This window comes from Phyllobates terribilis, unplaced genomic scaffold, assembly GCF_046119375.1.
Source record: "Phyllobates terribilis strain yellow unplaced genomic scaffold, ASM4611937v1 Scaffold_1__5_contigs__length_1240528914, whole genome shotgun sequence".
NCBI lineage: Eukaryota > Metazoa > Chordata > Amphibia > Anura > Dendrobatidae > Phyllobates > Phyllobates terribilis.
In genome coordinates this window covers 772,487,193-772,510,023 of record NW_027362761.1, presented here as the reverse complement: position 1 = coordinate 772,510,023, position 22,831 = coordinate 772,487,193, and the positions used below count along the sequence as shown (strand labels likewise).

Sequence of the window (22,831 nt, the reverse complement as noted above, 5' to 3'; positions counted from 1 at the left end):
GGAAAATTAAAGAAAATGTCATTATAAATAAGTTCCTTAATACCTTTAATATCACAATAGTGGAGCTTCCTACTGCACATGCTCACAGCAAAGCACCTGTCCTGTTAACATTTAGTAGTTTTTTGTCAGTGTAAAAAGATGTCACCCTTTTTAATGTACTAAAAGTTATTACCTCCATAGACAAAACAACAGTGATTTGCACTTATATTTACAGTTATTTGTCTCAAGTATGTATTGTATTCTCTTTCTATTCCTGCAGAACCCTTTTTACTAGAGTTTCACCTTAGAATTCAGTATGGTGCTTCTTTCTCAGAAAATGAGACAGGAACTTTAGCCGAAGCACAGGATCGTTCAGACTTTCAATTCTTTATAGTTCTCATGGCAATACTTTATGGATTCTACTCAGTTCACTTCACATTTAGGTTGAGCCTACTTGATTAATAAGTTCCAAAAGTATTGCCCTCTTTTAATAGTCCCTATATAATTCTTCTCAGTATGTTAGAGCAAAAGGAAAAAGACAGACTCTTTTCTTCTTCCTTCTCCTTTCCTTTTTTACCTATTTTAGAATTTTTGTGATGCTACTGTAGAGTGCGTCTTGAGACAATTTAAAGGAGTGATCTGGCACCTAAAATGTATTTTCTCAATATCCATCCTTACACCCTAACCACTTTTGTTGTTTTATTACACAATGCCCTACACTTCTTCCTATCTAGCTAATCCCTAAATGTGTTTTTTTTACTGTACTTCCTGTGACGTTTTGTTTGAGAGGAGCCTCAAACGTGACGTCACAGGAGGCTGGGGCTGCACTCACTCACTCCCCACAGTGTCCATCGCCTCTCGTGGAACAGGACGTGACAGAAGGTAGCGCTGCAGTTACTCACTAGTTTGTTGCATTGCTGAAGATGTCCTGGATCCTGGGTGATGGATGTGTGGCACCCCTGAGGGTTCGGTCGCCACAGAGGTATTGCATCTCATCCAGAGGTGTGGTACTTCACTCTCAGGTAAGGAAGGAGTACAGCTCAGGACCCTAACACCAGCACTCACTACACCACATTTCCGGGGGGGCAGGGCGAGATTGCTCCTACGGGAGAGCACAGTCTCTGGTTCCTGGCTGGAGTGGGGGGAACCACCTAAAGAGGGGGAACCATGAAGTGGATGGGGTGGAGGAAGTAGTTTCTGGGAGCACTTGAATAGGAGTATATAGAGGGAATCCATCTTGGGATGTGGGTCCAGACAGTCTGAGGAGAAGTGGAGAGAGCAGGGGCTCTGTAGGAGCTCTGCTCCAAAAGCGGGCCTAGTCAGTGAGGCCCAAGCCTGTAAAGGAAGAGAAGTAAAGAGGAGAGGGAGCAGGAAAGGCTCCAGGAGTAGAAGAGAAGGGATCCTAGGGGTACGGGCAGTGCTGGAGGCCACCCGTACGCCCGAATCTACAAGACAGTGGAAGGATCAAGCCGGAGAGGGGACCGGCCCGTTAACTAGCACGGATAATTCAAGTCCATCTGGCAACCGGAGGTGGCTGTACTTTCAGGGTGCAGACACCCACTACCACAGTTAATACTCGCCGAAAAGGTGGCCACAGAGGGCCCAGGGGACTGCAGGTCGCCCGCCAAGACCCGAGACCACCGGATTGGGACACTGACTGTGAGGCGCAGGGCAGGAGGGAGAGAGCCAGCGCAGGAAGACAACTGAGGAAGGCACATAGAAAGGGGTCCTGTTAAGTGCTCTGGAAATACCTGAGGGTGAACTGAGCCCCTCACTGAGTAAGCGCAGCACGCCGAGGGAAGTTGCACTGGTACCTGTAACTTGAACTGCAATAACCGTGAGTAAAGACCCTGGGACTGCACTATACTGACTCTGTGGTTATTACTGACACCCTGCACAACCACCATCATCCACACACTGCCCTGAAGCTAACTCTTCCTGTGGGGAGTTATACCACCCTTGCTGCAAAACCACCAGCTTCAGAGGACTGTTCCGCAGCTGCGGCCTCGATTAGCCGCATTCCACAGGTGGCGTAGTCGGACATCATAAACTCTATATACAATTTCCCCTTGGATTGACCGCCCTGGGTCACGGACCGGGTCACCGCCACAGTGACTACAACCCCCAGCATCTACCGGCCCGGCACCGGGTACCCCATGGCCCAGGGGGCGCGTCAGATGCTGTGGCAGATGTGAGTGATATTGTCAGCAGGGGGCGGTGATAAAAGCAGGAGTAACACCAGTGATGACCATTCATTTGAAGGCGGTGCTAGAAGCTGTGTGGTGGCATCAGTGTCACTCACTGCTTCTATCTCCATCCCCTGATGAGGTCTTGTTTCTCAGAAGATACGGTGGCAACAAAATAAGAGAGCTGGCGCTGCACTCACATCTGCCACAGTATCCATCAACAAGGTTACAAGACCTCCTCAGAGGGGGCTGTAATGCTGCCCCCTGTGACGTCCTGTTCCAGGATGGTTGATTGACACTGCGGAGAGTGAGTGCAGCCCCAACCTACTGTGATGTCACATTTGAGAATCCGCTGAAATGAAATGTCACAGAAAGTACGGTAAAAAACACATTTAGAGATTAGGTAGATGGGGAGAAGTTTAGGGTGTTCTGTAATAAATCAAATTACAAAAGAGGGTAGGATATTAAGATACTTAAAATGTATTTTCTATGTGCCAGACAACCCCTTTAATTCACTCATTTGTTTTTTAATACATCTTCATTTTTTTCATTGTTCTTCACCATTACTGGAAATACTTCAGTTGAAACTATTCAACTTTTTTATGTGCTGTATGGGTATTTGTATTAACATCCAGAAGTTTTAATTTGTCTTCAATTATGATCACAGTACTATAGTGTTTTGGACTGTGACACAGCGTTAATTTGTGGTGTCATTGGTGGAGCTTTACCAGTAAATACTTTCATCACTCACTTTGGCACTATCGATGGTGATTTAACACAGACAGAGCTTGTAACTTTCATAATTAATTGCAGAATGTCAAGGCTCAGCTATTCTTGTCTAAGCGTTGGACTGGCTGGTATTTGAATTTTTACTATATAAACTCTGATGCCCCGTCTCATGCTGCACATAACACATCTGCATCTCTGGCTGCTATGGGCATAAAAGGGGACAAACTTATGGTGTGGCACCCATGCTCACCTGACCTCAACCCCATTGAGAACCTCTGGAGCATCATCAAAAGGAGTGTCTATGATGGCGGGAGGCAGTTCACATCTAAGCAACAGCTCTGGGAGGGTATTCTGTCCTCATGCAAAACAATTAAAGCAGAAACCATCCAAAACCTGACAAATTCAATGGACGAGAGAGTTCAGAAGCTCCTTTCGAACAAGGGGTCCTATGTGCAAATGTAACATCACCTAGAATAAAGTTTTGAGTTGAAAACTGTTTGATTTCAGTTTGTAATAACCTGCTAATGCTTATAATTTCAAAAATGACCATTTTTTTGTTCTTTGTTAAAATGAAAAGGTTGAAAACTCTGCTGTGCATAATAATTTGGAACATGCATTTTGAGTGCAGTTTGAGTTTTTTATTTTTTTAAAAATATACTGTTATCATAGGCAGTTTGTACAAAAACCTTTCAATTGTACTCTAATATTGTAATTTTCCAGTCAAATAACTGACTGCAATTCATATAGGTAATTTGGGAAAATCTGCGAAAATATTATTTGCATAATAATTTGGAACACAGTGTATATCACATTAATGAATAAAATGCTGCATATTTTTTCCGCTTCTCCCTGGCAGGAAAAATGCATGCGGTTTTTACATGCGTTTTTCCTGCCAGGTAGAAGCGTTTGTCAAGCGTTTTTGCATGCAATTCTGCATGCGAGTTATCAAGCGCTTTTCCAAGCTATTTTAGCATCACTTGGAAAAGTGATTGACAACTTGGTCACACTATATAAATCCATGCAACCGGCATGAATTTATATAGTGTGACCAAGTTAGTTAAAAAAAAAAGAATAAGAATGGTAAAAAAATAAAAAGATTATACTTACCTTCCGATGTCCTCCTGGTGTTTTCTCCGCTCCGTCCGGTGTCTTGGGCGGCTGGCGGTGTTGTGAAGGACCTGCGGTGACGTCATTGAGTCATGTGACAAGGTCACTTGACTCAATGACGTCATGGCAGGTCCTTCACAACACCGCAACCCATACAGCAGACCAGACGGAGGGGAGAAAACACCGGGAGGACATCGGAAGGTAAGTATAATCTTTATTTTTTATTTTGAATTCTTTTTTTTACAGGTTCTGTGGTACCCAGGTCTGTATGAGAGTGTCCTCTCCTCCAGACCTGGGTACCATCTGCACATTGAACCGTGTGATATCCGCTTATCCACATGTAGTGATGCAGATGTCACGCGTGCAATGCAAGTCAATGGCAGCGATTACGTATTTTTCCGCAATGATAATCCGCAGCAAAAATTTCCGCAGCGTGTGCACAGCACATGCGGATTATCATTGGGGACCATGGGACATATATTACCAAGCGTTTTTTAAGCGTTTTCGCAGCGGAAATTCCTCGGCAAAAACGCTTGAAAAACGCATAGTGGGCACGCAGCCTAAAAAAACCATTGTTTATGTATATAAAGATTAACATAGAACCTTATCTTTTCCGATAGAAAAGAACAAACAAGGATATTCGTGTACCCAAACGTTCAAGTTTATAGTGTAAAAGCTAAATCCTCCCAAGTCTGGTAAGTGATGTGTTCTTTTCAAAGTAATAAATATACAAAGATATAGATGAGGGAGCTGCGAACCATAGTATAATGCTAATTAAACATATCTTAAATACTTAAAGGGAATCTGTCACAAGGTTTGTGCCACCTAATCTTTGAACTAAATAATGTAGTGACAGAGACCCTGATTTTATCGGTGTCACTTATTGGGCTGCTTGCTTTAGTTTTCATAAAATCTGCAGGAGATTATCTCTAGGCTAGTAAACCTGCTACCATGTAGTCCTCCATGTTTGGAACCCTGCCCAGACCACTGATTGGCAGTTTTCTGCCTATGCACAGTGTACACTGAAAGCTGTCAATCATTGTTGTGGGTGGAGATATACAAAGCTCAGCATTTCAGAGAACTGGTAGATCTGCAGGAGATAAAACATAGATTTTATCAAAACTGCAGCAAGTAGCCCAGTAAGTGATACATCACTGGAATCATTATCTCTGCCCCTACATTATATCGCTCTCAGATTAGGTAGCAAAAATCTATTGATCGATTCCTTTTAATGAACTCCCTCAAGACTTTAGTTGATTTCTGAAATATACTTGCATCATCGTAGGCCAGATTGCCAAGAGATTTAATTGGGGTAATTAGATAATTTATAAGATGGCTTCCTTGATACATGGTTTTCCATCTAAAAAACTCAACTCATGATGTTGCATTCTATTGGCAGCAAAACTACCAGAAGTGTTACATGAAATGCCCTTAATAATACCATGGTAATAGGAAGAACTATAATAAGTATAAATTATTGTAGAAATTTAAGACTAGGCAGTCATAGTGTAAAAATATGTTACACACACATAAACATTAATGCATAGTACACATGACAGTAATGCATTGTAAAGTGGTTTAATAGGCAGTATTCTCATCTCATATTCTCATCAACATCTATGTCATATCCACAGGATATCCACTCTTTTCATAGCAATGAATGAAAAAAATCCACATAATTGCCTCAAGAGATGAAATAAAGCCTTGTTTTTACGGGCTTCACTGCTATTGTGTTTTTCTTTGGTAAAAAGTTAAAAACATTTACTGTAGAGCATAAAGTTGTTGCAAACATTTGGATACAAACTTGTAGGAGCTACCTACTGCGTCAAACTATGCTGCAACTCTTTCCTTACTTGCTTTCACGATTCAATTACATTTCCAGTTTTTGGTCCTTGCAATGTCATTGCCATTTGTCCATGATTATGCATTCCTTTTACATCTGATTTCGATGGAAATTACTCAAGCTTAATCGTCACTAATAAAACTAAACCAGAAATGACACAAATATTGTGCAAACATTTTACAACATTTGTCATTTCAGAAATTAAAATAGGTGGGAAAAAGTGGGTCAGATTTAATAAGGTGTGTGACGCTGTTCTCACCAATCTTTCACTTCTGTTTCATTTCTTGGATCCAAATCAGCCCCCGTAAATGTTTATACCCTAAATCGCCTAAATAGTGGAAGTTATGTGTTTAGATAGTATGACCCCGATTTGTTAAGAATGGTGTTTGGTGCTCCAGCTTTAACGAGCAAGAGTAAGAAGTGCCAAATTCATTAAGAAGCGAGCATTACTTAATGACTTAATGAATTCTATGCATTTTATTAGCAGTTGGCCCCTCTGTGAGCCTTACCAGAGTCTGGCGTAACACTTTGGCAGTAAAAAATGCCAGCACTAAAAATTTGATTGGTTGGTGTGCCCACGTCCCATGTTGACTTCTCCCCAGCTACGCCAATTTTTGGCGGAACTGCTTGAAACTGGCGTGAAAATGTCACAAAATTTTGCAATTTTGTTAAAAAAATGAAAAATTTGCGAATCTTCAAATTATTTGACACCAGTTTTCTAGCTAAAACAGTTAAATCAATCGCCCCCCATTGAAATGCTGGATAGAAAATGTGATTTGGATTCACAGAATGTTCTTAAGAAGTTTTGTCATGAGGTTATAGTAGAGTTGCATGATCCAGAATTGCTAGGCAAATGAAAATGTCCAACCTAATTTATCTTCACCTAACGTCCTTTTATATTGCATGTATAGACGTTCTTTTCTAACATTGGTTTTTCAAGCAATTTGGAGGGGAAAAAAAGATCAGCCATTCATTCATGCTTGAAAAATCACTGAAGGGTAATCAAGAGCCAGCTTTCACAGCGTCAGGTGTGAATTGCTTAAAAAAACCTGGACTGCTATAATGAGATTGCTAGATAAGTAAAGGCTTCTTCTCTTGTACATTATTGCATTTCATGGGATGTTTTATGGGAGCAGTAAATATAATTCTTTTTCACTGTTATCAGGGTGAAGTTTTTTTTTGTTGGATTTATTTTACGTTTTATTGGTTAACCTGCAGCCAGAAAAAGATAAGGGACAACACAGAGTACATTCAATTTAATGCACACAATTTATCTTTCCTTTCAATGACCAATACATTTTCTTTGCAATTTATATATTCAATAATAGAAACATGATGTGACGATATCATACAGTAAACCTATTCTTTGTGTGTATACATGAAAGGGAGAATTCTGACCTGATGTCATTGCTTGAATATTCAATAAGATCTTTGGTTTTTATATGCAATTGGAAGTATATGTCTGTAACACAAAAAGTATCATGTTTATGGGGCAGACTTATGCCAAAGTATCTCTTTATGGCATACATCTGACAATGTGGGTCCATCTGAAGGAAACAAATGCCTACTGTTTTAAAAGATCCATTTGACATTAGATCCCCAGATGCCATTAACTCATTCGACCTGATGCTGATGAGATGACACAGAGGTTTTACTCTTTCTGTGATATTACTTTGATGCCGTAAATATAGTCCATGTCCTGCTGCCTGCAATGACTGTATATTGCAATATCTCCATGCAGGGGCGTACATAGAAATCATGGGGCCCCATAGCAGAAGCTCTAATTGCCCCCCCCCCCAAAAAAAAATAAACAAATATTTGTCTGTGTCACAGAAGATCTCACAACTTTCCAGCCTTTACATAGTAATTTTCCTCCTGCTGAAGTCCTAGATTCCTCTTTCATTGCCCCATAAAGTGTGATGCCAATAAAAGGCCCCCCCAAACACAGTATGATACCCCAATGGTGCATTCTTCCACATTAGCCTCCACATGCACAGTATAATGACCCTATTGTACCCCACTTCAACTCCCAAGGCAAAGTATTGTGACCCTAACACAGTATAATCCCTCAACTGTGACTCCCACACAGCTCTCCATGCAGTATAGTGGCCCGCACTAGCCCTCCAAACAGTATGATGGCCCCTACACAGTATGATGGCCTGCACACAAACCTTCACACCGTATAATTGCTTTCATACAGTATAATGGCCCCCACATAGCCCTCAAAATATAATAATGGCCCCACATAGCCTTCCATATAGTATAATACACCACCCATAATCCTCCATATAGAATAATGCGCCCCCCAGAATCCTCCATATAGTATAATGCGCCCCCCATAATCCTCCATATAGTATAATGAACTTCCCATGGTCCTCCATAGAATATAATGCTCTCCGCATAGTCCTCCATACAGTATATTACACACCCCATAGGTTAAATGCAGCCCACATATAGTATAATGCACCCCACAGTCCTGCAGTATTATGGGCACCACGTACTCACTGATTTAAAAATACCATATATTTTCCATAATCCGACCCGAGTATAAGCCGAGACCCCTAATTTTACCACAAAAAACTGGGAAAACGTATTGACTCAAGTATAAGCCTAGGGTGGGAAATGCAGCAGGTACTGGTATATGTGGCCACCTCATCCCCCAATCCTGGTATGTATGGCCTCCATATCCCCCAATCCTGGTATGTGTGTCCCAATCACTTTACACATAGAAAAAATAAACACTTATACTCACATTCCTTCCTCACCTCTGCTCCAGCGCTGCTGTGTCCTGTCTGCCTCTCAGACGCCGAGGTGAGCTGCTGCTGCCAGCACATTCACTCTTCTCCATGCCGGGACCATGGGCGTGGAGAAGAGTGAATATGCATTTTCTTTAGTAGCGGGCACTGTGAGCAGGAGCCGCGGCTCAGTGCTCCCCCCAGCTCACGGGCCCCATAGCAGTGGCGTGGCCTGCCGTCATTGGCGGTACGCCACTGTCTCCATGCCAGAAAGCACTTCCTGCCTTTGCCATACATTGCAGTGCAAGGAGGAGTTAATGACTGCAGCAGAATAAGCAACAATGCCTTTATAAAGGAACAAAACCATCTAAAATAAAATGTACAGGCTTTTACTGTGTTTTCCTTCATGAGGAAGAGTTTGCATGTAATTGGATAACTTTCTCGGTACATTGAGGGTGGGTCCCTCAGCCTTATATATATATATATATATATATATATATATATATATATATATATATATATATATATATATATATATATATATATATATATATGCACACGCATGTATATTGTGTAATTGTGTGTATAATGTATTAGAATGTACATACTTGTGTCCAATATAAATATATATGTAAATATGCATGTGTATATGTGGGTGTGGCCTGACTGAGCTGGGCCCAGACACAAGTTCTGCATAGGGGCCTTCACTGTCAATGTTCCCCCCCTGCCCTGATGTCCTTCGCCAGTCTTTGTGACATTGACAAGTCAAGGGCGTTAATCATGTGCATACTATTGGCTTGTAGATAAAATAGCTCAAATGACTAAAGGTAACCTAGTCCAAATGATTATGATTTACAGAAAAAAATAGAAAGAGACTACCATTTTTGTAGGCAAAGTGATTTATTGCAGCTTGGTGATGACTACTTAATACTCAAATCTAAACACATAAATGCAGATGACCTTCTTGTAACTTGGATATTTACCACCAATGGCCCCAGTCCTTGTGAGTTCATACTGTAGTCTTGGCAAAAAAATATTGTTCAAAAAAGAACATTTGATTAGTGCAACAGTTTTTATTGACTGCGCTACTGCCATACTGTAGCATGGCCGTTTTTTTTTGCAGTTGCTACATCTGTATTACCCCTTTTGTAATTTTATACCTTTGTAAGCTGTTCTTTAAATATTTGACTGGATGGGATAACCCATTTACAGATGACGAAAATTGTTTTGCAAGATGTAACTTACTCAGTAGACAGTTATTCATGCATAAAACAGTTGGTTTTTCTCATAAAATGTTGTCTTTTTAAAATGTATGAATAATTATGATGAATGCATTGGGACCGGTATTTTTAGCATGCGGTTCTCACTGAATTTCAAGTATGAAAGATCTGAATAGATTTGCAAATTCAGGGACTGTGATATCGTTTTTTAAAATTATTGTATAATTAGCACCCAACACCACATCTGCATCATGAATATTGGTTATCGTTGTTTTCATGTTAGCCATTTGTTGCTTTCTAGACTGACATAATCTATAGATTTGGGACATAGTAAACATTTTAAACTTCTACCACAATGTAAACCAACACCCCCAAAATGCCCAGGGTGTGATTTCTCAAGCCTTGCCCATTTTGTGCTCTGGTTCCCAGGACTGACCCAGCAACATTGGGACTATTGGCCAGTATCTTAATATTGGTGTTGTACCAGTTATTCCAAGGCCCTTCATGGTCTAAACAGTTGTTATAATTCCCATGTCAAGATGTTTTTCATTTATAATATAAATGTTTGTAAATTTTTCTATTTCCCTTTGAAAGTATAACATTTTTACATTATGATGGAGGCTGGCCCTACTGTTGTATGAACTATTGCACAGGGACAATCAGCTACCCCTGTAGAAGACATAAAAAAGGCCTGGTACCCAAGGCAGTGTTATTGTGTCAGTAATGTATGATGGGATTTACATTGTGTGGCGCTGCTCTACAGACATTATACAATATACGACAGGGGTTTTCCAACTAAACGTAAAAAAATTAGGATCTATAGAGGAGCACTGTTTTTGATTTCCATCCCTGATCAGTCTTAGAAGTCCAGAACATACCAAACATGCTCAATGGATGACATGTCCGGTGTCATGACCATGCAACAACTGAGATGTTTTCAGCTTCTAGGAATTGTATACAGATCCTTGTAACATGTCGCCATGCATTATCATCCTGTAACATGCGTTGCTGGTCGTTGATGAATGGCACAAAAATGGGCCTCAGGATCTCGTCACAGTATCTCTGTGCTTTCAAAATGGCATCAATAAAATGCACCAGTGTTCGTTGCCATAACATATGGCTGCCCATACCATAACCCCACCACCACCATGGGCCACTCGATTCACAATGTTGACATCAGCAAACCGCTCACCCACACCCAAACACGCAGTCTGCCAACTGCCCTGTACAGTGAAAAACGGGATTTATCCGTGAAGAGAACACCTCTCCAACGTGCCAGATACCATCGAATGTGAGCATCTGCCCACTCAAGTCGGTTATGACAACGAGCTGCAGTCAGGTGGAGACCCTGATGACGATGACTAGCATGGAGATCAGCTTCTCTGAGACAGTTTCTAACAGTTTGTGTAGAAATTCTTTGATTATCCTAACCGATTGTTGCAGCAGCTGTCTGGGTGGCTGGTCTCAGAAGATCTTGGAGGTGAAGATCCTGGATGTTGAGGTACTGGACTGGTGTGGTTACACGTGGTTTGCGGTTGTGAGGCCGGTCGGATGTACTGCCAAATTCTCTGAAACGCCTTTGGAGACGGCTTATTGTAGAAAAATGAGCATTCAATTCACGGGCAACAGCTCTGGTGGACATCCTTGCAGTCAGCATGCCAATTGCACGCTCCCTCAAAACTTGAGACATCTGTGGCATTGCGCTGTGTGATAAAACTACATATTTTAGAGTGGCCTCTTATTGTGGCCACCCTTAGGCACAACGGTGCAATAGTCATGTGTCTAATCAGGATCTGGATATGCCACACCTGTGAGGTGGATGGATTATCTCGGCAAAGGACAAGCGCTCACTAACACAGATTTAGGGCTGTTTCGCACCTCCGGATATTTCCAGCACCAGAAATATCCATGTTCGTTTGTCCCTGTGTGGCACACGTGTGTCACATGTGTGCCGCCCGTGTGCTGCATCAGGAGCACATGTACCAGCACGGAACAGTAATAAAATCCTTATAATCACCTGTCCGCAGATGTTCCCCACTGTAATCCTCTGACCGTTCACCGGGGAGAATGAGTCACTCCTTGGCGTCAGCGGTAACATGAATTACAGCAGGGGACATCTCCGGACAGGTGAGTATAAGGATTTTGTTCTTTTATTCTTATTTTTATACATGGACACTGCAGAAGCAGACTACTACTCCCAACATTGTCCCTTGCTGTTGCTGATCACAGCGCGAGCAAGGGACAATGATGAGGTCAGCGTTCAGCACCTGGTGCTTGGGAACAGTGCTAACTGTACCGCTGATTCCCCGGCACCGGTACGTGTCACACTGATGACACACGGATGTCATCCATGTGTGTTCAGCGTGAAATATTTTGCGGACTGTGCAGCATGTAAAAAACGGACATGTCTACGTGTGGCACACACGGTACGTGGAAACACACTGACATGTGTGTTCAAATCTATGGGTCTGCGTGTGTCAGTGTCTCCAGTACGTGTGGAATCTGTCACCACACGTACCGGACACACTGACGTGTGAAAGAGGCCTTAGACAAATTTGTGAATAATATTTGAGAGAAAAGGGTATTTTGTGTGCATAGAAAAAGTCTTAGATCTTTGACTTCAGCTCATGAAAAATGGGAGCAAAAACAAAAGTGTTGTGTTTATATATTTGTTCATTGTATGTTGGCTGGGTATGACCATTTAAAAGGCAGCAAGGAAAGGCATCATATTGGATATCAGTCAACATAAGGTTGGCCCTGAGTAAACATATGTCCACCGGGTCCTTTAGGCATAGATTTGACAATGATATCTGGCTACAGGGTTGTCGAGTCACTGGTCCATAGGATATACTGGGATGATATGTTAATTTATTTTTTTCATAAATACACCAATACCAAATCAGACTTGGTGAATCAACTTTCCAGTGCATCCCAATGGGCAGCAAATTAGTGAAACGCATATTAGGAGTAGATTTTCCTTCCTTCCTTCCTACCAGTAGCCTAAACTTTACTATATACAGAATATTGATATTTATCAGCCATGTCCTTGCGTATTATGCAGCTTAACTAAAGGAGGATGATTCAGCAGTTTTATGAAATGAAATTAAGCTTGGAAAGGTTGGTATGGGCAGCAGGGCCAGGATGGTATGGGCAACAAGACCAGCTTTTCTATTAGACTGTTTTGATAAATGAGGCAGATTATGTCTTGTTAACAATCAGGGAGTTGGTCTCCTCTCCTGCAGTGTTATCAAGATTGCTGATTGGCTGAGAGCCTCTGATCAGGCTCTTTTCACAATACCCTAAACTTTTAACCTAGATGAAAGCTGATTGCATGCATGGTTATCAGCTAAAGGACACGGCCCCACTATCAGTATTGGCCCCACTATAAGTATTTGGTCAGTATTCGGTCAGTATTTTTTCTCAGGAGTGGGAGCCAAAACCAGGAGTGGGTGATAAATGCAGAATTGGTGACTTGTTTCTATTATACCTTTTCTCTGATTGTTCCTCACCTGATTTTGGCTCCCACTCCTGAGAAAAAATACTGACCAAATACTGATAGTGGAGCCGTGGCATTAAAAGTGCTCTCTTCACGAATATCTTGCCATGAAAATAGACTGCCGATCACCCAAAATGCTTGTTCATCCAGTGAAACTATCTTTTGTGCAGTGTACAAGATCCATCATTCTCGGTGGTGCATTATCCTGTGTAAACAGGACCCGCACTACCGAGAACTATGGTGGCGTATGTGCACTGAGTGATCTAGTATAGAGCCATCACATCGTTTGTTTTGGTCTGTCTATGGAAACAGGGACTCAAACGGCCACTGATTCGAAAAGTTTACCGATCGGTGGTTGTATCGTGCCGCTGGTCGGTCCTTATAAACAAACCTTTACTCTTGTCCTAAGAACGGTGCAATTAGAGTTCTCAGAATCCATGAAATTCAACTACCTTAAGGATGAGTTTGTCAACGCTGTTTGTTTTTGAAAGCATGTGACTGGCTCGGAAACCATGCCGGCAGCTTCGGCTGACATTAATGTAATGTGTATGAGGGGCTTAAGACCTGCGGTCCAATCTCGGTCCGATTTATACAGCTGTCTGACTGCGCCCTAAGACAGTCTCTTTAATTGAGCATATTAACCCCTTACTGGCCTGGGACGTATTAGTACTGAGCCCACACTGAACCGGGCGCATGTCAGCTGATTCTTACAGCGGACATGTGCTCGCAACAGCCGCAGGTGGAATCGCGATCCATCCACTGATCTTAACCAGTTAAATGCTGCTGTCAATCTCTGACAGTGACATTTAACAGTGCCGCGCCGGAAGCGCGTCACTTACCCCACCCATCCGTGACCCCTTCACGTGATCGTGGGTCAGTGATGGGTGGGCATGACAACCCTGGGTCTACAGCAGACCCCAGTGGTTGTCATGTTAACATTGCTATGAGCGCCACCTAGTGGTCGGCGCTCCTAGTACAGGAGCATTTCTGCTACATAGAGGTGATCTGCTCTTTGATCATAGGTGATCTGCTCTATCTCTATGTAGCAGAGGCGATCAGACAGTTGCTGCTTCTAGTCTCCTATGAAGACTATACAGTAGAAGCAAGCAAAAAGAGTAAAAAAAATGTTTTTAAAAATATAAAAGAAAATTAAAAAAATATAAAAGTTTAAATCACCCCCCTTTTTGCCGCATTCAAAATAAAACAATAAAAAATAAACCCCACATACACATATTTGGTATCACTTCAGAATCGCCCGATCTATCAATATAAAAAAATAATTAATTCGATCGGAAACTGCGTAATGAGAAAAAAATTCCAAACGCCAGAATTACGTTTTTTTGGTCGCCGCAACATTGCAATAAAATGCAATAATGGGCGATAAAAACATCGTATCTACCCCAAAATGGTATCAATAAAAACGTCAGCCCGACACGCAAAAAATAAGCCCTCACCCGGCCCCCGGCCCCCGGCCCCAGATCCTGAAAAATGGAGACGCTACGGGTCTCGGAAAATGGCGCCTTTTTTTTTTTTTTTAGCAAACTTTGGATTTTTTTTTCACCACTTAAATAAAAAAGAACCTATACATGTTTGAAGTCTAAGAACTCGTAATGACCTGGAGAATAATGATGGCAGGTCAGTTTTAGCATCCAGTGAAAGTGGAAAGAAAAAAAAAAAAAAAACTGGGGAATTGCATTTTTTTTGCAATTTCACCCCACTTGGAATTTCTTTCCTGTTTTCCAGTACACGATATGGTAAAACTAGTAATGGCGTTTAAAAGTACAACTCGTCCCGCAAAAAATAAGCCCTCACACGGCCATATTGACCGAAAAATAAAAACGCAAAGGGGAGCAAAGAACGAAAATGCAAAAACGGAAAATCCCAAGGTCGTAAAGGGGTTACATGATGGTTGTTTACCTATTTGCATTGAAAAGGCTGCTTTCCCACGTTGTGGTCACTGTGAGGACCTAAAATGTTCCAACATGCAGTCTCTTTCATGGTTCATGGCCATGACGTGAACTGCTGTTTCGCTGCATAACCACATGGTTAGTGCAATTAGTTGCAACCATTTGCAAACCACATGGATTTTCTTATCAGTGTGTATTTTGCCAGCGTAGTTGCCACATCTTGGCCATGGCTGTGAATGCAGTCTCATACTACAGCTTTCCTACTGGGTTTAAGTTTACTTTAAGTTCTTGGTGTAAGACAAGCCTTAAAGTGATTTGTCTTAAGAAAAAATGTTAAAACATGATTTAATTAAGAATCTGACCATGGGATTCCATAGAATGAATGAATTGGGCCTACTCCTGGCCTACAGTAGAAAGGTGGCCATGAGTCCACAATTCTTCTCTACAGAGCGAAATGATAGAGGAAATTGTGGCTCACTCCACATCATTTCATCCTTGTCCACACCTGCACGTGACCTATAGTCTTGATAGTATCATCAGAGGTGATACATTCTTTCTATGTACAAGGAAGGACAAGGAGCAAATACATCTTTCTTTCCAAATAGAATTATTTTGCTACAGTTGGTCATACTATAACAGAGTTTTTATATAACAAAAGTAATTTACTCTAGAAATGTATTTTTTTGTGTTGAGAAACATTCCTCTTTAATGGATTCTAGCATTTCTATGTTGACAACTATATAGAAAGTACATGATAGAATACCAGTCTTAAATTGTGGCAATCTATAAAATGACACCATAGGGGCTGTTATTGTAGGAAAGACTTCCACATTTCAGATCGTGCCTTAACCCTTTAACAACCCACCTATTTTAATCCTTGGCTTTTGTATCCTTGAATTTCAAGAGATTATACTTCTTATTTTTCTGTTAATGTGGCTCTCTAATGGCATGTTTTTTTTTCTTCTTCAGAATAAGATATATTCTTAATTAGCACAATTGCAGTAGTTCTGGTATTTCTTTTTACTTAAATGTATGAATTTTGCCATGGAATCATATTTGCAATTGGGTTTCATTGCAGAGTTGAGTCTATTTGATTTTAACCTCTATGATACACTGTCTATTGCTGGCTACAGTATGAGATACTGTAACTGAGAATCTGTCAGTGAGCTCACCCAGACAGAAGAGCTTATACATCTTATCTTTGCTTTTCTGAGCTCCTATCAGCTAGTTTCTGACAAAGGAACATTTGAGCTCAACATTGTGGTCATAAATCAGCTGAGAGGAGCTCAATGGAAGAGAATATTCACACACAGTTAAAGCGCTGCTTTTTTTCCCTGATTTTTCAAAGTCATGGTAAAATCAATAGTTTTAAACTCTCCCATCAGAACAAGCTCACTGACAGATTCTCAGTTTGGGCTTTTTGACATCAGTTTTTCGTGATTGAGTGAAAAACACAGATAGAACTTGTACTTATTATAGTCCTATGAGGCTGTTCACATATCCGTGTATCTGAACAAACTTTGGTAAAAATCTGATTAAAAACACTGCTGAAACTCAGACCGGAGAAAAATCACTGACATCTGAATGAGCCCTTAAAGAGTAACCGTTGCTTTAATTTGTATGTGATCAATCAATAGTACTCATGAAGATAAGAAACTTTGTAATATATCTGATCAGAGAAATCTGATTCTTTCTCCTCCTTGATTGATCTTTCATTTTCTAAATTGTCAATTCATGGGAAAAATCTGTATTCAGTGCAGACAGATTTTTACATTACTGAGATAGGAGATGGCAGTTAATCTTTAAAGGGTTATCCCCGTCTCTGACTTTGTCGGAAGCTGCTTCTGTGTCCCGGCTACAAGAGTTGGGGTGATAAAAATAGGCGAGTGTAGCAGCGCAACTACGTTTGCAGAACTCCAGAAAATTTAATATTTAGTGTAACAAGTGTGTTATACATTGAAGGAAAAAAACTGAAAGAGAGAAAGTGTTATGTCTGAAGTAAAGTAAAACTATATTCTGTCAACCCTGATTCCTTAAAGTTCACTTGAGCATGATTAAATTGGATTCTGCTGGTGCCTCCTCCACTGTTGCTGAGAACAATTCTGCTATGACATTATGGTGACTCATACCAATTAAAGGTGCAGCTGTAAAGTATTTTCTCATGTGTCTTCTAGTACATTACAGCTTTTTTGGCTCTGACTTATTTAGGTGGTTTCTAAGATGGGTTCTCAGACATTATGTATTTTGTTATGGGATGATTTTTATGGAACGGTTGGGATGTGGGATCATTTTACTGTGACAGCTTAAAAACTGATTGTAGACATACAGAGTTACACATCTCCACTATCTAGGAATGTCTCAAGTTAAAATTGGGAACTGTGGACCGTCTATAATTGATAGTTTACGGAATTTGACGCTGGTATCACACCGTTACGTTGATCATGGTAATTCATCAATGAACTGTCAGCAAAGAAATATCACACTATAGTTCTATGTGTACCAGCCATTAGTACTCTGGTCAGTGTTTGCTGTTGGTATTCCCCCTCCTAACTTAGTGTTTTTTAGAACTTTGTATAGATCTCCTTTTGGTGATTTCTGTACAGTCATTTTATGGTATTGTAATCGCGCTCTGCAGCTACTTTTAGGGCTCTATAGATAAGCTTTGCACAAGCCATTCCTTTCAGCAGGTTTTAGGAGAACCCTGGCCTTCACCTATTTATCCCATGTACAGTGTATATGGACTTATGCGGGCCCCGCTGGGTTACATCAACGGAATGGCTGCTGACTGGTGGAGTGAGCCGGCAAAGAGAGGGTCATCAAGCCAGGTGGTATCCAGGAGGTAAAGGCATCAACAAAATGAGAAGTCAGGGATCTGTTAAGAATGCTGAGCTCAGTAACTGGAATCAAATAGGCTGAATCAGAGCAGGGTAACAGGATTGAGAACTAGTGTAAAGCCACAGCCCACTATCAGTATTTGGTCAGTATTTTTTTTCAGATATAGGAGCCAAAACCAGGAGGAAGCACACACGGAGGCTCATGGCACTTTACAGATGTGCTGGATTCATTAAGAGGCACATGGCTCTTTATGAATCAGGATCTTCCGTCTCCAGCCCACCCCCTCATTAAGGCCTGTGTAAAAATTGACAGTCTTAATGAATTTGGACCATTGTGGGCACATACCCTAAGTATGCCTTATAATTGGCATCAATGCAAGGCTTCTGGTTTAGGTGTCCGTGTAGCACGTATTTATTCTATTATTTTTTTTTCACAGATAAAACACATACCTATTATAATCTATGGTGCTATTCACATGTCTGTGTTTTTTTCATGTGTGTCCGTGCAAAATACACACAGAGACATGTCTGTTGTTTTCCAGCAACACAGATAACAAGGGCCAATACAAATCTATGGGTCTGTGAAAAACACGTACAGCACATGGATGGTATCCCTGTGTCATCTGTGTGCTGTCTGTATTTATGTATTTAACATGATAATACAAAACCCACTTATTTTACAATAAAAAACAGACGACACCAATCTGGATAAATAATGGCCGTGATGTTTATTTGGGGTAACTAAAATTGATAATAAATAGAATATAAATAACCAAACACCATTAAATAAGTAAGAATAAATAATCCAATCCACCCAGCATTCACTGGGCGATTTTCCCTCAAACTTTAATATGAAAGGGACGGGAGGGCAGGATCTTCTGATCTTCTTACAGCTGTCCTTTTATCTCAGAAATCTTTCCCGCACTTTTCATTGACAGCCAATCAGCTGACAGGAAAAAGAACCGCCAGAAAACTGGAACAAACTGGAAATAACCTGCTGGTGTCACCACAGCTTACATTTTAAAATAATTAACCCTTTCTCAACTCATAATTATGAATGTAAAATGACCAAATAGCAATTTATGGGGTCCGTATTATCATGAGACATCTTTTAATTTATTACAGGGGGGGGGGGGGGGGGGCTTACATTACACAGTATAGGAGAAACTTTGTAATGATTCTCTTTACCCATCCGAGAAAAACGCCGATATCACCAGTACCATTTTTTCACGTACTTGTTTAAACAAGGACTTGTGAATCAGGCCTTAAAGAAGTTGTCCACTACTTTCCTTGGGTGGGGCTATACTCTATTTAAAGGGGTTGTCCACTACTTTCACATTGATGCCCTATCCACAGGATAGGGCATCAATGTGTGATCGGCCGGGGTCCCGCACCCAGCACCCCCGCTGATCAGCTGTTATCGGTGCCGGCCGGAAGTGCTCACCTGCGGTGCTTGGCTGTCCATCTGTAGTGGCCATCGGGGGGTACTACACATCCGCCTCCCATTGAATTGAATAGGAGGTGGATGGGCAGTAACAAGGGCCAGCCACTGCAACTTGACGGCTAAGCACCGCAGGTAAGCACTTCCTGCCGGTGGCCGCCACCGGCACCGATAATAGCTGATCGGCAGGGGTGCCGGGTGCGGGACCCCGGCCGATCATACATTGATGCCCTATCCTTTGGATAGGGCATCAATGTGAAAGTAGTGGACAACCACTTTAAATAGAGTATAGTCCCACCCAAGGCTCTCAGCAAGGAGTTAATTTGATTAGCAATGATATAAGTTACTACCCACAAGTCCCAAAATATACAGAGGTAATACGGGCAAGTTCAGGTATAGATGTTAAGGATAAGCTTTCTTAGGCCATCTTCTTGCATCTGCATTTCACAGTCTGTGAATGAATTGTGAACCTGCAGTGGGTCTCCTGACCTGACCGAACAGCCTCATATGTGCTTATAAAGTTATTTTGGGCTAGAAGACCCATGACTGATTTGGAGATCGTAGCCTGTACGCTGACCATGAAATGCAGAGAAATGAAGCCAGCCTTAGGCCACGTACACACGTTCAGCATTTTACCTCAGTATTTATAAGCCAGGAGTGGAACAATCAAAGGAAAAGTATAATAGAAACACATGCACCACTTACAAATGCTGGGGTGAAAAACTCACCAAATACCCTAAGGCCACGTGCACACCTTGGGTATGTTCCTTAGGTTCTGCCTGGAACCCTCCTGGAAAAAGTTTCGCAAACTAACATTGCTGTGCACATGTCACTTCATTTAACCACTTCAGGGTTCGGAAACCCTGAAGTACTTCGGGTGGCTTTGTTTGCATGGTGCCCACTCTTTACACTTGAAAATGTAGAGTAACGCCGCTGGTGGTAGAGCTGCTGGAAGAAAGATTGTAAAGACGATGGCGAAAACGCAACAGGAAAAGGACCTTGGGTATTTAACTTAAAGGGGTTTTCCCACGAACAAAAGTTAATTTTAATCAATAGATCTTGGAATAATAATAATTTCCACAATTGGATGTGTTAAAATAAAATGAGATAATCTTATAAATGTGCCCCTGCTGTGTACTGTGTAATGGATGTGTCTGACCGTACAGGAACTTAGTCTGATCATACCACAGCTCCTGGGCAGGGGAGGAAGAAAAAGAGAGTATACAGACAGTACAGCAGGGGATCGCATCTGATTCTTTCTTTGAACGAAAACATTGTTTAAAAACAGAAAAACAGGCAGTGAAATGTTTTACCTCACAAAAAGAATCAACTATCCCATCTTGTAATGTCTGTATAGTCTTTAGCTTCCTTCCCTGCCCAGGAGATGTGGTCTGATCAGACCATGTTCCTGTAGAGTCAGACACAGCCATTACGCAGTACACAGCAGGGGCCCATTTACAGTGGGTACGGAAAGTATTCAGACCCCTTTAAATTTTTCACTCTTTGTTTCATTGCAGCCATTTTGTAAATTCTAAAAAGTTCATTTTTTCTCATTAAAGTACACTCTGCACCCCATCTTGACTGAAAAAAAAACAGAAATGTAGAAATTTTTGGAAATTTATTAAAGAAAAATTGAAATATCATTCAGTATTTAGACCCTTTGCTCAGTATTGAGTAGAAGCACCCTTTTGAGCTAGTACAGCCATGAGTCTTCTTGGGAATGATGCAACAAGTTTTTGACACCTGGATTTGGGGATCCTCTGCCATTCTTCCTTGCAGATCCTCTCCAGTTCCGTCAGGTTGGATGGTTAACGTTGGTGGACAGCCATTTTCAGGTCTCTCCAAAGATTCTCAATTGGGTTTAGCTCAGGGCTCTGGCTGGGCCAGTCAAGAATGGTCAGAGTTGTTCTGAAGCTACTCCTTTGTTATTTTAGCTGTGTGCTTAGGGTCATTGTTGGAAGGTGAACCTTCGGCCAAGTCTGAGGTCCAGAGCACTCTGGAAGAGGTTTTCATCCAGGATATCTCTGTACTTGGCCGCATTCATGTTTCCTTCAATTGCAACCAGTCGTCCTGTCCCTGCAGCTGAAAAACACCCCCATAGCATGATACTGCCACCACCATGTTTCACTGTTGGGATTGTATTGGGCAGGTAATAAGCAGTGCCTGGTTTTCTACACACATACCGCTTAGAATTATCACCAAAAAGTTCTACCTTCATCTCATCAGACCAGTGAATCTTATTTCTCAAAGTCTGGGAGTCCTTCATGTGTTTTTAAGCAAAGTCTATGCGGGCTTTCATATGTCTTGCACTGAGGAGAGTCTTCAGTCGGGCTACTCTGCCATAAAGGCCCGACTGGTGGAGGGCTGCAATGATAGTTGACTTTGTGGAACTTTCTCCCATCTTCCTGGAGCTCAGCCACAGTGATCTTGGGGTTCTTCTTTACCTCTCTCACCAAGGCTCTTCTGAGTCTTCTCCCATGATTGCTCAGTTTGGCTGAACGGCCAGGTCTAGGAAGACTTTTGATGGTCCCAAACTTCTTCCATTTTAGGATTATGGAGGCCACTGTGCTCTTAGGAACCTTGAGTAATGCGGAAATTCTTTTATAACCTTGGCCAGATCTGTGCCTTGCCACAATTCTGTCTCTGAGCTCCTTGGGCAGTTCCTTTGAGCTCATGATTCTCATTTGGTCTGACATGCACAGTGAGCTGTGAGGTCTTATATAGACAGGTGTGTGCCTTTCCAAATCAAGTCCTATCAGTTTAATTAAACACAGCTGGACTCCAATGAAGGAGTAGAACCATCTGAAGGAGGATCACAAGGAAATGAACAGCATGTGACTTAAATATGAGTGTCTGCGCAAAGGGTCTGAATACTTATGATCATGTGATACTTCAGTTTTTCTTTTTTAATAAATTTGAAAAAAATTCTACATTTCTGTTTTTTTTAGTCAAGATAGGGTGCCGAGTGTACTGTAATGAGAAAAAAAATGAACTTTTTAGAATTTACCAAATGGCTGCAATGAAACAAAGAGTGATTATCTCAGCACAGGGACATTTTATTTAAACACATCCAATGGTGGAAATTATTATTATTCCAAGATCTACTGATTAAAATGAACTTGTGTTTGTGGGAAAACCCCTTTAAGAGTTTTCGCCTTGGAAAACTTAGCAGCACTACTGATGTCTAAAAATGCTGTGGGAACGTACTATTCGGTTAAGGTTCTCAGTTTCTGTATTAATGAATGCAGACCTAATTTACACCCCACGTTAAAGCTTCATGGACATGGCAGTACACCCTATTGTCTCTGCAAATCCTCATTTCATGCACAGATGTATGGTTATGGATGCGAATAT

The 22,831-nt window shown here is 41.4% G+C and overlaps 1 protein-coding gene across 6 annotated transcripts in view; it reads left to right on the top strand.

Moving 5' to 3' along the window:
* Nucleotides 1–22,831, top strand: part of CSGALNACT1 (chondroitin sulfate N-acetylgalactosaminyltransferase 1) — a 420,793-nt gene that overhangs the window by 160,290 nt on the left and 237,672 nt on the right. For 3 of the 6 annotated variants that reach the window (XM_073636978.1, XM_073636979.1, XM_073636977.1), the window contains one exon: nt 4,622–4,696. The exons of the other annotated variants lie outside the window; for them this stretch is intronic. The gene's annotated coding sequence lies outside the window, so the exon portion shown is untranslated. The remainder of the gene's footprint in view (nt 1–4,621; nt 4,697–22,831) is intronic. 6 annotated transcript variants of the gene reach the window in all.